General features: G+C 36.1%; 1 pseudogene; it reads left to right on the top strand.

The window, feature by feature from the left end:
* The first annotated feature begins 1,058 nt into the window (after positions 1-1,058).
* On the top strand, positions 1,059-10,424 carry LOC138169120 (WD repeat-containing protein 48-like; annotated as a pseudogene).
* The last annotated feature ends 5,598 nt before the right edge of the window (positions 10,425-16,022 follow it).

Raw genomic sequence — 16,022 nt, forward strand, 5'->3', positions numbered from 1 at the left:
AGATAGATAGATAGATAGATAGATAGATAGATAGATAGATAGATAGACACACAGACAGACAAAGTAGATAGATATCTTGTTTGTATACAGGTGGTTGCAGCTTTTCCTCTCCATCCATCCCTTGCCTTATGAGTTTATGAACTCCTTGAAAGCAGGGAAATTCTTTCCTTCTTTTTATCCCAAGTACTTAGCACAATGCCTCACACATAATAGGTGCCTAATAAATTCTTATTGACTTGACTTGATGATCCATATCTCAATTCCATGGATTTTCACTGACTCCATTTCCCCCTATGTTCTCCCTTCTCACTTCCACCTAGTTTTGTTCAAGATTTATCTCAAAGTATACCTTCTCCAAGAAGCTTTTTTCCAGGCTTCCCCACACTGAGATTACCTCCTATTCACATTGTGTATCTATCTTTATGTATATGGTTCTTTGCTTAGTGTCTCCCTCATAGGGCTCAGTTTGACTGAGGCAATATCCATTCAGTGATTAAGGCTTAATAAGGACAGAGGCGAGGCAGTGAATGGCCTCTTTATATAGTCAAAATTTAACGATAAATAACTAAATAAAAGTTCCTCCCCCGCATCCTGGGCCATATCCAGTTGCTCTGATTTATATCTGGCCACTGGATCAGATGACTCTGGAGGAGAAAGTGGGATTGGTGAGTTTTCATAGCCTACCCTCACTTCAATCCAATTCACTTGCATGTTATGGCATCACTTCCCTGATGTTATGGTCTTCTTCAAGAACAACAGACAAACAACAGCAACATCCTCATGGTGAAGCTAGCTGGCCCACTGGATAGAGTGTTAAACTCTTCTTCCTGAGTTCAAATTCAGCCTCAGACATTTACTAGTTATGTGACCCTGGACGAGTCACTTAACCTTGTTTATGTCAGTTCTTCATTCACAAAATGAGCTGGAGAAGAAAATGGCAAACCACTCTAGTATCTTTGCCAAGAAACCCCGAAATAGGGTCATAATGAGTCAGATATGACTGAAAAACAACTCAAGAACAACTCCCTCATTAGAATATGAGCTCCCGAAGATGATGGATGATATTTTGGTCTTTTTTTGTACCACTTGACATTAGCATAGCACCTGGAACAAAGGAAATAATTGCTGTTGCTGAAGGGGGAAGGGATGATGATGATGATGATGATGATGATGATGATGATGATGATGATGATGATGACAATGAATTACATAATTCTATCCCTGAGTAGAAATTGGAATTGTGAGATTTTTAAATTTATAGAAAGTTTTTATATACTTATATGTATACATGTTCTCTCCCTACTTAGAATATAAACTCCTTGAGGGCAAGGACTGCTCCCCCATCCCAGCTGTATCCCCAATTCCTGGTTTAGTGCCTGACACAAAGTCAATATTTTGATTTTATTTGAAGATTCTACATGCTTTGAACTTTTCAAGTTGGGCTTCCTTTGGATAAATATTTGGATCACCACCCAAAGACTTTAACCAACTTCTGCTTGGATCTTACTTTCCTTTCTCCAAATATATATTTCTGTCTATACATTCTCTCACACATTTCCCCAGTGACATTTCCCTCCACTCAGATTATTCATTCGTGTATCACAGCTGTTCTTCCTTCCATAGAGGGGCATGAACAGACTCCCTCAAGCTCTCTAGATACTCTGACTCTTGACAGCAAAGGGTTACTTTGCCAAAGAATTTTTAATTTGCAACAGTAAAACACATTGAGCACTCCTCCCATTCTTGATACTATCAAGAATCCTATGGGTGCTACTTATATAATTTTGGCTCTCGATCATCTTCATTCATCTGGCTGCCAAAACCTGTTAATGACTAGCTCTGGTTTCCAGCAACAGCAGTAGAAGAAAAATCAACAGCACAACTGGTCCTTTTATATTGGATACTTGTAGAGTTTAATTTTTTTTATTTGCTGTTAAGAAAGCAGTTGATAGTTTGGTTCCTTGCTACTAATTCAAGCTACTGCATCACTCACTACTTCTATAGCCCCTATACATTGAAAGGGAAAACAAGTCAGTTGTTTTATGAAGCAAATGTATAAGGGAATTTATAAGATGCTCCCATGTGGAAGAAAATAAAATAAAAGCATGCTATCAACAGAATAAAGAGATTCATTCTTAATATTTAAAGGAGACGTCTAGGTCATCTAACCTGAAAGAGGATGGACTAGATATTTTCTCCACCACTCATTACCACTCAAAACTGTCTGTAATAAGAATTATATACAAGAAGTAAAATGATTGCAGCTGTCTCCACATATGAAGATCCCAAGAATCTGAATAAGGTAACAACCTGATGAATAGATGGAGGAGACTAAGCCCAGTCCCTAACTTGATCACTGAGTACCCCCACTTCCACCAGCCCTCAGTCTCTAGCAAGGCTTCACAGTAGAACTCAGGGGCATATGCTCTCGTATCCAGTCAGCAATTCCCTGGCTTCTGCTATGGTCTCTGTCAGCTACTACCCCTCTCCCTGCCCCTGCTCTCACTCCATCATTCTGCATCAAACAACAATGGAATTCAATTCTGCCTCTTATGTCCTGTGAGGAGGAGGGAGTGGTACAAGACAAGGGAAGCTTGTTCTGCTTGGGGCTGTCTGGTGTTGGGCTACAGTTCTTTGCCAGAGAACTAAAGAACAGGAAACTGAGGCAGGCCACTATTTGAGATTGAGGGGACTGGGTTACTCATACTGGAAGGTGACTATAATCCAGCTGAGACCAGCTCTATTCCCCCAGAAGTTACTTAAGAGAAGGACTGAGGCCAATGAAAAGTGAATTCGCCATTGAGGAAGAGGCTGAGACAAATGTTAAGGAACAGTATTTGGGAAATCTTTCATATAACGAAAAGAAATCAGAAGTGAGTGGAAAGAGAATATTGGGGGAAAAGAATGAAAACTCCTAAAGATACCAGGAGCAAGAAAATCTAGTTTAAAATCATGACCATAAACAGATAAACCAATAAGGAAGATAGTAACAGAAGGGGCAATGACCTTCAGGACATCCAAACCTGTCAAAATATCTCTAAATTGAAAGACAAAGGATAATAAAGTCACCCCCTGATACAGCAGAGGAAACTATGTTCTCCGAGAAAGCATGGAAATGCAAAAGCACTTTCTATAATGGTTTAAGAGACAAATATTAAGTGTGAAAGATGAATTTCTGATTTAGGTAACAGAAATAATTGGCAGAAAATAAAAACTGGAATCTACAGTAGAAAGTCTCCCCCAGAGAAATGAAAATGACTATAACTGGTTAGGAATGCAAATACACAGAAATGAAGGACAACCTGGAGGAAAAGAAGTTAAATAACATGTGATCTCTAAATAAGCAAAATAATTATTTCTGGGGTGGCTAGGTTGCACAGTGAATAGAGCACCAGCCCTGAAGTCAGGAGGACGTGAGTTCAAATCTGATCTCAGACACTTAACTAGCTGCATGATCGTGGGCAAGTCACTTAACCTCAATTGTCTTGCCTTCCCATTATGTAATTAATTAATTACTTTTAGTTTATAACATGCAGTTATAATATCATTATATCATTATAATATAATATTCATTATATCCACAAGCTTTTGAGATCCAAATTTTTCCCCCTCTTTCCTCCCACCTGCCCCCATGGTGGCATGAAATCCAGTAAAGGTTCTACAAATACTTTCATGTTAAACATTAGTCAAGTTGAAAAGAAGGATTATAACCAATGGAATGAACAACAAGAAAGAAGGAACAAAACAAAAAAGAAAGAATTTACAACCAAACAAGAGATAGAGAACATTACAAAATGCAAAATGGATACTTTTGATTATATTAAATTGAAAAGTTTTTGTATAAAGCCGATGTAACCAAGATTAGGAAGGAAGAAGAAAATTGGGAAAGAAATTTTACTACCAATGTATCTGATAAAGGCCTCATTTCTAAAATATACAGAGAACTGAGTCAAATAAATAAGAGTACAAGTCATTCTTCAATAGATAAATGGTCAAAGGATATGAACAGGCAGTTTTCAGAGGAAGAAATTAAAGATATCTATAATAATATGAAAAAATGCTCTAAATCACTATTGATTAGAAAGATGCAAATTAAAACAACTCTGAGGTACCACATCTCACATGTCAAATTGGCTAACATGACAAAACAGGAAAATGAAAAATATTGAAGAAGTAGTGGGAAAATTTTAACACTAATGCATTGTTGGTGAAGTTGTGAACTGATCCAACCATTCTGGAGATCAATTTGGAACTATTCCCAAAGGGCTATAAAAATGTACATACCCATTGTCCCAAAAATTCCACTTCTAGGGCTATATGCCAAAGATATCATACAAGTGGGAAAAGGACTCCTATGTACAAAAATATTTACAGCAGCTCTTCTTGTGGTGACAAAGAATTGGAAATCAAGGTAATGCCCATCAATTGGGGAATGACTAAATAAATTGTAGTATATGAAAGTAATGGAATACTGTTGTGTTATAAGAAATGAGGGGCAGATGGACTTCATAATAATCTGGAGAGATTTATATAAACTGATGCTGAGTGAGAAAAGAACTAGGATAACTTTGTAAACAATTACAGACGCATCATATCTATGATGACTGACTTTGATAGACTGGGCTCCTCTCAGCAATGCAAAATTATAAGACATCTCCAAAGGACTCATGATGGAAAAGGTTATCCACATCCAGAGAAAGATTTATGGAGTCTGAATGCAGATTGAAGCAAATTACTTGTTCTCTCTTTTTTTTTTTTATTTGTTTTATGTATTTATTTTTAAGATAGGGTACTGTAATGGGAATGTAAATTTTAAAGATCTTCCCTGCCCCTAGGCTAAAGTGCACCTGGAGCCTGGGGTGGGAGGCTTGTTTTTCAGTAGATACTTTTTGATTGGCCACTGGGTCCAAAAGGTTGTTACATTCTCTGAGCCAGGAGAAGCCTTGATGTGAGGCTTTGTTTTTGGGGCTCACTTTGAGAAGTGTTCTGTCATTTGATGAAACTCTGGGCTAGCCGTTGTCCAGAGGCCCCCGGCTTTGAAACACAGATGTTGTTTGGTATGGATGTAATGGTTGGACAGTTTGGAAAACTGTCTACATGATCTGTTTCTCTGTCTTGATAATTCTTTCTGTATATTTTGAAGTTCGGGGTGCTGACCTCCTTCCCCTGAACTAGGTAAACAATACATATTTGACTGATTAAAGTAAGCTTGTTAACCCATTTTGAGTTGCTTTCCTTTATCAAAGCAGATCCAAGAATGTGTGTTGGCAGCAAACCCTGAGGACACTTGGGGTGCTTGCTGCCACAGGTACATAGAGACAACTTAAGGATTATTTTTCCTCCTAGGAAACATAAGTAAAAAAATCTGAACACCATAAAGGAAGAAATAATACAAGAAAACTACTTCTAACTTCTGAAGACAGAAAACAAATGTCAATCAAAGGAATTCATGCATCACCTATACACACACATACACACACACACACACACACACACACACACACACACATACACACACACCCTCAATACACCAAAATCCAAGACACAGTGATTAAATTTAGTATTCCAGTGACAAACAAAAAATTCTTCAATTGAACAGGGGAAATGCCTTCAAATATAAAGGACAGGAAGTTCAACTTACAAAAGCCCATTTTGCATCCACCAAAAATCACAAAAGGGAATATTATATTGCATTAAAAAAAGAGCAAAAGGGTTAAAGATACAATTCGATGTGATATGTGCTATAAACCTGAGCCTAATTAATAGTGAAAAAGATAGACATTCAATGAAATAGAATTGAAGAATTCCTACCAAACAAACATCAACAACAAAATAACTCCATACATAAGCAAATTCTTTGCTTTCCAAACATCCCAAATAACAGAAACACAAAAATAGTAAACAAATACAGCAACACATGAAGGAGAAAAAGAGGAAAAAATACTAGAAAGATAAAGACACTGGTTGGCTTCAAAACAATGGTTAAAAAAAAAACAAAAAATAACAATAGACTTTTTTTTAAAAAAGCAATTGGGGTTAAGTAACTTGCTCAAGGTTACACGGCCAGGTGTTTCTGGGTGGGTGCTAAGTGTCTGAGCCCGGGTTCGCTCCCCAAGTCATCCAGACATTGGGGCCGGTGCTCTTGTGCTAGCTGGCAGCCCCAAGACATGACTTTCTAAGAGAAAAATAAAAACCAAATGGTAAAACCAAACTTATATAAGAAGTGATGGCAGAGAAGCAGTCCTGAAGCACTATAGGCTGAACCTTTTCACATGCTGGCTACAGGTGAATCAATGTTTTTGTGGAACTAGATTATAGAATAGGACAGTTTAAAAAATGAAAAGGGTCAGAAGAAGAGAGAGAGGAATATGGGATGTAACATAATCAAGTCAATGGGAAACAATAAAGAGAAATTTACTCTTCTAGTTTCTCAAGCAAAATGTCTACAGAATGAAGGAGATCATGAAAAGAGACATTGAAACAACAAAAATTATACAAACACAATAAAAATAAAAAATAAATCTATGCAAACAGAAAACTAAATGTAGATTTTAAATAATTCAATTTTAGGGGGAAAAAATGAAAGTGACTGTAAAGGAACTCCCAAAGACATAAAAATCCTGGTCTTGATGAATGTAAAGGAGAATTCTATCAAACATTTAAAGAGAAATTACTACCAATATTATACAAATTATTTTAAAACACTGAGACAGAAAGTATTCTATCAGACTCTTTTTGTGAACCAAATATTTCTTAATACTAAACCAAGGAAGTATGGAGTAAAGAAAACCTATAAATCTATATAATTAATGACTATCAATTCAAACCTTAAAAATAATACCTTCTCAGACAGATTTCAATTTATTCTAGAAACAATTTATTATAACCAAGTCATATAATATAAAGATATTAAGGTTACAAGAATGGCTCAAAACTAGAAAAACTAAGATTTACAAAATTGGTTTATTAAAAGAAAGAATATGCCAAACATACCATTAATCTCAATATATGCAGAAAAAGCTTCTGGAATAAGAGTATGCATTTATGAAAAAAACACAAGAAATATACATGGAGAGGGACATTTTAAAAATATTCAAAAATGATATAATTAAAGAGGAAAATAAGCATTGTGTACAATGGGGATACATGAGGAGCTTTCTTAATAGATAGAGGGCCAAAGTAGGGATGCCTATTCTCTTCACTAATTCTTTGAAATAATTTTAGAAATTCTAGCATATAATAAAAAATTAAAGAGTAAAGACGAAAAATAGATAGAATTTTCCCTTTTTGCCGATGACATGATTCCTTAAATCATAGGAAACAAACAAAATTATTAATTGAAGCAATTGACAGTTTCAGTAACATTGCAGGCTACATAATCTAGGAAAATCCACACTATGTCCATATAATCATTAGAATCTAAGAGATAGCATTCGAAAAGAATATCATAATCCAAATAACTAAAAAATTAATAAAGTATGTGAAGATCAGTCTACTAAAGCACACAACAGACATATAGATTCAATTACAAGGAATTCTTTAAAGTAATTTAAGAGGAATAAACTAGAGGAATATTCAGTACTCTGTAGCAGCAAGCACCCCAAGCGTCCTCAGGGTTTGCAGCTACCACAGGTTCTTGGATCTGCTTTGTTAAAGGAAAGCAACTCAAAATGGGTTAACAAGCTTACTTTAATCAGTCAGACATATATCGTTTACCTTGTTCAGGGGAAAAAGGTCAGCACCCCAAACTTCAAAATATACAGACAGAATTATCAAGACATTAACAGATCAAGTAGACAGCTTTCCAAACTGTCCAACCATTACATCCATACCCAGTCAACATCTGGGTTTCCACATCTGGGTTTTTCAAAGCCGGGGGACTCTCAACAACGGCTTCCCAGAATTCAGATCAAATCACAGAACACTTCTCAAAGTGAGTCCCAAAACAAAGCTACACATCAGGGCTTATATAGCCTTCTCCTGGCTCAGAGAATGTAACAACCTTTTGGACCCACTGGCCAATCAAAAAGTATCTACTGAAACACAAGCCTCCCACCCCAGGCTTCAGGTGCACGTTAGCCTAGGGGCAGGGAAGATCTTTAAAATTTACACTCTCATTACATACTCATGGCTGATTCGTGCCAACCCAATAACAATGACAATAATATCCAAGCTAATTTGTATTTTAGTGCCATTCTAATCAAACTATCAAAGAGATACCTTTATCTATTTCAGTTTATTCTGATTTAGCACTATTAGATATTCATCTATATAAAATTTTGGACAGTCTGCTTTCCAGGTTTCCCACAGTTTTGATCAAATAGTCAGTTCCTGTTCCTATAAAGTTCCCTGGACACTAGACAACTCTGTTCATATGCTTCTGTATATCTGTATATTGTATAACTAATCTGTTCTGCTGATTGGTCTCCATTTTTTTAACCAATGCCAAATCATTTTAATGATAACTGCTTTGTTGCATAGTTTGAAATCCAGTACTTCAGGGCCCACTTTTTCCTTACTTTGTTTCCATTTTGTCTCTTGGTATCATCAGTGCTCACCACAGTTAGTGGCACATAGTAGGTTTTTAATAAATGTTTCTTCATTGATTGAATGATTGAGATTCTTTATCTTTTGTTCCTTCAGATTTTTTTTTGGTATCTATTTATTATTTAATTTTCCCCCAGCTTGACATAAACAAGAATTTTTAACATTTGTTTTTAAAATTTTGAATTCCAAATTCTCTCCTTTCTTTCCTCCCCACCCCATGCTATGGAGAAGGCAAGCAATTCCATATAGGTTATATATGTGTAGCCATGCAAAGCAAACCCATAATAGTCATTTTATGAAAGAAAACATAGACAAAAAACTTCTAAAATAAGGTGAAAAAAAGTTGCTTCAATCTGTAATCAGACACCATCAGTTCTTTTCTATGGCTGGATGACATTTTTCATCCTAAGTCTCTCAGAATTGTGGTGGTTTATTGTATTGTTAAGAACAGCTAAGTCATTCACAGCTGACCATCCTACAATATCATAGTTACTTTATACCCAGTCCATTTCACTTTACATCAACTCATGGAAGTCTCTGTAGGTTTTTCTGAGAGTATCCAGCTTATCATTTTTTATAGCACAACAGCATTCTATAATAATCACATACCACAACTTGTACAGTCATTCCCAATTGATGGGAATTCCCTCAATTTCTATTTCTTTACCCCCAGAGAAAAAAGCTGCTCTAAAAATTTTTGTATATATAGGTTCTTTTCCTTTTTTTATTTGTTTTTTTTATCTCTTTGAAGATACAGTCCTATTAGTGGTATTGCTATGTCAAATGGTATACATGGTTTTATAGCCCTTTGGGCATATTCCCAAATTGCTCTATAGAATGGTTTAATCAATTCACAACTCCGACAACAATATATTAATGTCTCATTTTCCTCACATCCCTTCCAACATTTATCATTTACCTTTTCTGTTCTATTCTAATCTAATAGGTATGAGGTAGTACCTCTGAATTGTTTCAGATTAACTTTTTAAATATTTTTCCTTGCTCTTTCTTGGCTTGATTTGTATGCCACTTAATAAAAGAATGAATTTAGAAATTTTATAGTAAAATAATCATTTTACTATGCTGGTACCATTTATCCATTAGTAATTAATACTTCTCCAGTATGTTAACATGAAGGATTCATAAAGATTATGTGAAAGCCTTAGCTTATGCCAAGGACAAGGAACTAGTAGCATCAACTGGGCTGGACAGACAGATCTATCTCTGAGATGTTAATATTCTCACAGCACTGACTGCCTCACACATCATTGCAACTTCACTAAGTTGGAATAAAGGTTTTATTTATGGACTTCCAATGAGTAGACTGGAATTAATCATTTTTTTAGTCTACTTAGAAGATTTTGAGGGTTTGGTATGCAATGGAACTTAAAAGGTATACAGAGTTTTACTATTGAGCAAAGATGGAACACACGTTCTGATGGAATCATCTAACTCTTGTTTCTTGGATAACAGATATGTATAGCCATGTAACGAGTATATGATGTAGGGGTATGGGTCTTACAGGCAATAAAAGCATTGAGCATGAGAATTCTGGAGGTCATTACCCATGTGCATCCTGGAGGAAGGAACAAGAAGATTTATTTTACAAACCTGAAAAACTCCAACATACACATCTTGATCTGTGAAGAAAAAAATCTGCATTCTCAGTGTGAAGTTGATCCTTTTTCTAGAATTTGTGTTGCAACAACAAAATTATCAATGAATAAATTGACTCTGAAGGGAATTCATAGATTTAAAACTTGTAGGGATTTTGATAATGACTTTAACAGTCCTGTATCACCCCCTTTGTACATAGCATGATGAAGTCATTAAAAGAGCTACCAGTATTATTTAGTGCCACATTCTTAAATGATTAAAAGTTCTAAGTAGTTTCCAAGACTGGGATATTGACAATTAAGTTGGAAAAGAGTGAATACTTTATTGGGTCAGATCCAAAACTGAACTTGAGAGGACTTTTACGGAAAATTCTTAGACATTGGCCCAGAACACATGTTAAGCCAATGTAGAAAGAAGAAAAGAGATGAGCCATGTAAATGGTGTGGAGGAGAATCATGTCCAAGGTGGCTACTTCCAGGTACTACCCTAGTGATACTTGCAAAGTTATGATATATCCACCCCTCTTAAAGTTGTTGTGTCAGGTTTTGGGAGGTGAGACAGTCTATGTTTCCCAATAAGACAGTATCCCAGTGAGTGATTGACATCACTGTGGATAAAAATTTGCCCATATTCAATGAAATTTCCTTCTACCTCCAATCTCATTCATCTTCAGGGCAAAAACCTTAAAGAAAGAAAAACTATCTTCAGGTGACAATTCTGCAGGTCAGGAAAGTGATAAAATACTTATTGTCCAAGTATTTTTTTTTTATTTTCCAAGAAAATAAAAATCTTGGAAAATAAGTCTGAAATCACTAAGTCTTCTAAATAATGAAAAACAATCTGCACTCATATTGGGAGTTTGGGGTTTCTTATAAAGGGTGGCAGTTGTCACAACCTTCTCTTTCATAGTTCTGGGAATGACTCTAGTGAGTAACTACTCCCTGACTGTTGTACACTGGAGATCATGAGCTTTCAAGAATGTACTTCCTATTTGACAAATAAGCCATCTGGCTCTGTTAACTCTTCATTTAAATTATTGTATTCTTTTCCATGCTTTCATTCATTTATCTAATTTTACTCTTTCTTTTTCTCATCAATTAAGTGGCTATTTAAAAATCCCTCCTGTTATCCTCTCTAACTTCCTTTCTTTGTTCACTTTTTTCTGCACTTTTTTTAAAGAATATCTTTGCTTTGTCCTCTTCATTAATTCTCTAACTATTCTGAGCTTTTATTATCTCATTTGTAGTTTATATCATTAATCTATTTGTTTTCCTCATAGCATTAATTCTTCTCAAATTCCAGGGCTTGGCTCTCTCTTCTAGCCACTTTCTATGTTCTTGGTTTTGTAGATATTCACTGATTGTATTCTCTCAGAAATGATATGCTGAGTCCTTCAAAGATGTCTAAAGTAGTACTGTTCTAAAATCAGAAACTTTCAGAGTCCCTAGCATTAAACCAAGCGGTGCCTTCTCAGTAGGGGGTTTTCTGCTCCCATTCCCCAAGTCAAAAACAAAAACAAAAAAAAAACTGAAGAGCAAGAAAGAAAGGACAATTGAAATTTTGACCAGCACCACACTTCAGATGCATCTATGGACAGTAGAACATTGTGTTAGGGAAGGGCAGTGTTAACCTCAGTTTTCATTACAACCAGAAATCCGTGTGCAGTGATGAGGATGAACGCTACTGGGTGGTCACTTCCTCGTCCTAAGAGTAGTCCTAGTAACGCCCATTGAACACGAACTGTAGCAAGATATCTAAGCATTGATTCAATATGAACTGAGATCATATCCTTTAAATGAAGTGACTAATAAAGATGTAATATAGATTCAAAATCTATAGGATTTACACTGAAGTCTGTCCCAGAGGGAGAAGCCAGTGTATATAGTCAAAGAAGGCAGGTTTTGAGTGGTTCAAGTTCCATAAGGTGTATAAAGAACTAAATCAGCCAGGGAAGCCTTAGTTTCTCCCTTTTTGTTCCAAAAGAATTCATTCCTGTTTTCTCATACTTTTTGTGAAACACTTTGTGGCATTGTGTGTTAGTGTGCTCCAAATGTAATTCAAATCTGTATAATGTCTCATCTTTTTTTTTCCCTCTAAAATAAATTCCATTTATACAGCATCCATGATGGGTTTTAAGGTTAGTCATAAAAAGTCAAATCATTTTAACCATTTGAAGACAAGATTTTTTTTAATGTGGAAATGAAAGGCTAATATTAGGCTTGATTTTTAAAAAAAAATTAATACTATGTTTTGATGTGTTCTTATAGAAAGAGTTATTGAAATTCTGACATCCTGAATAAGAACTATCCAGAAACATAATAGTAGGGGAAATCCAATAATACTGAGCATAGTGATGGAGTCATCCTGCTTTGCAGCAAGAGTAGATTAAAACAGAGCCTTCTCATTTATTCCTGCACTATGTCCAATTTTATTTAAGGGGAATGCCAGCTGAAATCCAGGTTACAGCTCTATGTGGAAACTGGAACACTGTTAAAACTTAAAAGCATTTTGAAATTGCGGCTCCATTTAAATATCACTTATAACTTATGTCATAGCAAAGAAACACTATGGTAAATTAATTTGATATTTATACTTTAAAGATAACTGTTTATTACCCAAAATTTCATATGCATTTTTGCTATTATATATGTATATGTGTATATACATATATACACATATGCATGTGTGTTTTGACTATTCTTTCTAATGATCTACAGCTTTCATTTGTTCAGTTATTGGGGTATTAGACAAAGTCTGACTTATTGGGAGAAAACATTTAAACATTTTGCAGGGAAAAAATCTGAAATTTTGGATTCTCCCCAAAGGCCATTTGTTTTCAAAACAAACCTAAGATGTACCCCCTAAGAACTTGGGTTTGATGGGACTTCTATTCTTACTAGAAGGATAGTTACCTTTGGAGGAGGCTTGTTCTATGCAGATTTCTTCCCAGATTTCTCTAGCCCCTACCGGCATATATGGGAAGTGAAGAATGAGGATGGGGAAGGGTTCTTTTCTAAATCATTGCAGGGTGTGGGGAAATGGAACAGCTGGGTATAGCAGGTGGGTCTGGAACCAAATATACTGTAGGCCCAGTGTTCTGATTCACACTCCTACAAAGAACAGGTCTCTTTTAGTGACATCAGACTTTCTTCAGAAAATGCCCAATCCATGCCTCCTGTAGTTGGAAAAAATAAATAAGTATTGATAAATTTTAATTGGCTTATGTCCTTAAAGGACAATCGAGTATATTCTGTTTGATACAGTGGCATACTTTGGTTGCACATATAACATGAGCATTCTGGTCCACACTGCCTGAAAGCCCAGTGTGTTATATCTCACTCCTACCCCAGGGTTCTCTGGTACCCTTAAGGGAGTGATGTTGTTTTTTTAGATTGTAAGGGTGGTCGCCTGAACCCTGGTTCCATTTAGTCACTAACAATTAGATTAGATTTTACAAAGAAATATTTACTTCAAAAGATACAATCACAAATACACAAACTTACTTTCTCCAATATATGGAACTCATAATTTCCTCCACCACCACTACTCCTGCCATGAAATCAATCTCTCTGAAGAAGGGAGGATTTGGTTCATAGTTTAGATCAGGTTCTATAGAGCATGGTCCCAAATTCCAAACCCTGCTCCCCCCCACACACGTGCCCCACCCCTAGCTTGAGTCCTATGTACCCTGACATCTCTGGCCTTCTCTATCAGTTGGCTATAGCTTCACCTATGGAGTCCTAATTCCAAGGTCTTTATGGCTTGTTTCCCTAGGTCTGATGGAGATCACTACTTGGTCCTGAAAATGAAAAGAGCAAATGAGAACAGAAACCCCAGACTTTTTCTTATAGCCAGAGTAAAAAAGTAGAAAAATTATCTTCTCCGAGTTCACTTCCTGGCACTTGCGCTGTGGGTGAACAGAGATCTTCACTCTCTGAACACAGCAGGAAAGAATGAAACTTTCAGTTGGCCAGTTCTAAAAGTTCAATCTGTTCTGGCTATGCAGTGAATCAAAGGAGACTACTTTTACGGGTATGGAAGGAAAAATGCAGGATGCAGTTTGCTTCCATGTTAGGCAATTTTGGGTCTGCACAGAGCACACATTTTTAGCCATATTTGTGAATTAAATGACTGTAACATCAAGCATCCTAGCATACCCAAGTTGGCCTACTAGCACAGGTTCTTTAATTTGCTTTTAAAGGAAAGGCTGCTCAAAAATGGGTTGACAATCCAACTTTAATTACATTCACTAGTTCAGGGGAAAGGTCAGCACCCTGAACATCACAGAAAATACAAGCAAAGAAATGAGCATAAAGACCAACAGACAGGGTTCTGACTGCCTGTATCAAAACAATATTGGTATACACTTGACACGTATCAGTGGATTGAGAGAGCCTTTACATCTGAGTAGTGGGGAAACAGTCCTTCTCTTAAGCGAACCCGCAAAGCAAAATACCAAGTCTGAATAAGAATACACTTCTCAGAGCCAGAAGACATCACAACCCTCATGACTCAGTGCCTAACTAGGTTAGTACCAAAAGGTTTGAAAGCCTTCCTAAAAGCAAGCCAAGCCTAAGCAAGCTTCTCTTTAAGCAAGTTCTTCCCCCAATGGGCTCTATGTGATTCAGGATGTATCACAGCTGATCACATAGGCCTATTAATGAGCAAGGAAGACATTCATATCCCATTAACATTACAATGTCCAAATAAATAAATACAGTGTAACATCAATTGATTAATTTTCCTAAATTTTATTAGCAAAAGGAGTCATTATCCTGATAAAAACAGGTTCTTTCAGGTTATCTCACTGTCAGTCCCCACATTTTAAGGTCACTAATGTCTCCTGTCCTCATGGGTTTAAACACCACTGGAATTATCTTCCTTCCTTCCTTCCTTCCTTCCTTCCTTCCTTCCTTCCTTCCTTCCTTCCTTCCTTCCTTCCTTCCTTCCTTCCTTCCTTTCTTCTTTCCTTCCCTCCCTCCTTCTTTCCTTCTTTTCTTCTTCCTTTCTTCTTCTTCTAACCAATTCAAACATGCAATTTCAGAAAAGTTTGGCAGAATCTGAAGTGCCCCAAAGAGAATATAATAAGCATTCACAGTTGCACAGAATAAAAGGCTTAATTTTTTTAAAATCAACAAATTATAGGTAAAGTAATCGTATTCCAAAGATGACTTCAGAAGGAGATTTTTTAAAAATCCTGGTTAGATTAGAAACAAAATGTGCTAAGACATATGTGGAATTTTTTAAAAAATCTTTTTGTCCAAGATAATTGAAGACAGAACAAGTAAAAAAAAAAGACTCTGATTTTAGGATATAAATATGAATATAAAACTCACTGACAGACGTTCAGCCTTTGAATCAGATCATAACTGTTACCAATTAAAGACACAACATAGGTATCTATTTCCAAAGAAATTGTAAGCACTTGAGAAACTTGATGGCTGTCAGAACTATTAAGGAAATGGAAAATAAAAATATAGCAATTTAAGTCACTAATAAAGGTACAGATGTACAAAAAGATAATTTTCACTCCAGATTTTTTAATAGTCATTGATTGGTGTGTGTGTGTGTATGTGTGAGACAACCATTTTCTCTCTTGATATGCTCTAAGGTTCTAAAGCTGAGGAAAAGATCAAAATTGTTGTTTTCATTGTCCTATATGGTCACTGAATCCTGTTTTTTCAATCACTCTTTGTTAGAAGAGTGGCTTCCATTTTGGGGGAGGTAGGAGGGCTTGACACTTCCCCAAATGATTGTGACATAATGATGAAAAACCATTAATATTCAGGAAGGAAGGGAGGGGAGAAGGAGGAAAGGAAGGAAGGAAGGAAGGAAGGAAGGAAGGAAGGAAGGAAGGA

This window comes from Petaurus breviceps, unplaced genomic scaffold, assembly GCF_028583685.1.
Source record: "Petaurus breviceps papuanus isolate PSGF00001 unplaced genomic scaffold, PetGlider_PUasm1.0 126, whole genome shotgun sequence".
Classification (NCBI taxonomy): domain Eukaryota; kingdom Metazoa; phylum Chordata; class Mammalia; order Diprotodontia; family Petauridae; genus Petaurus; species Petaurus breviceps.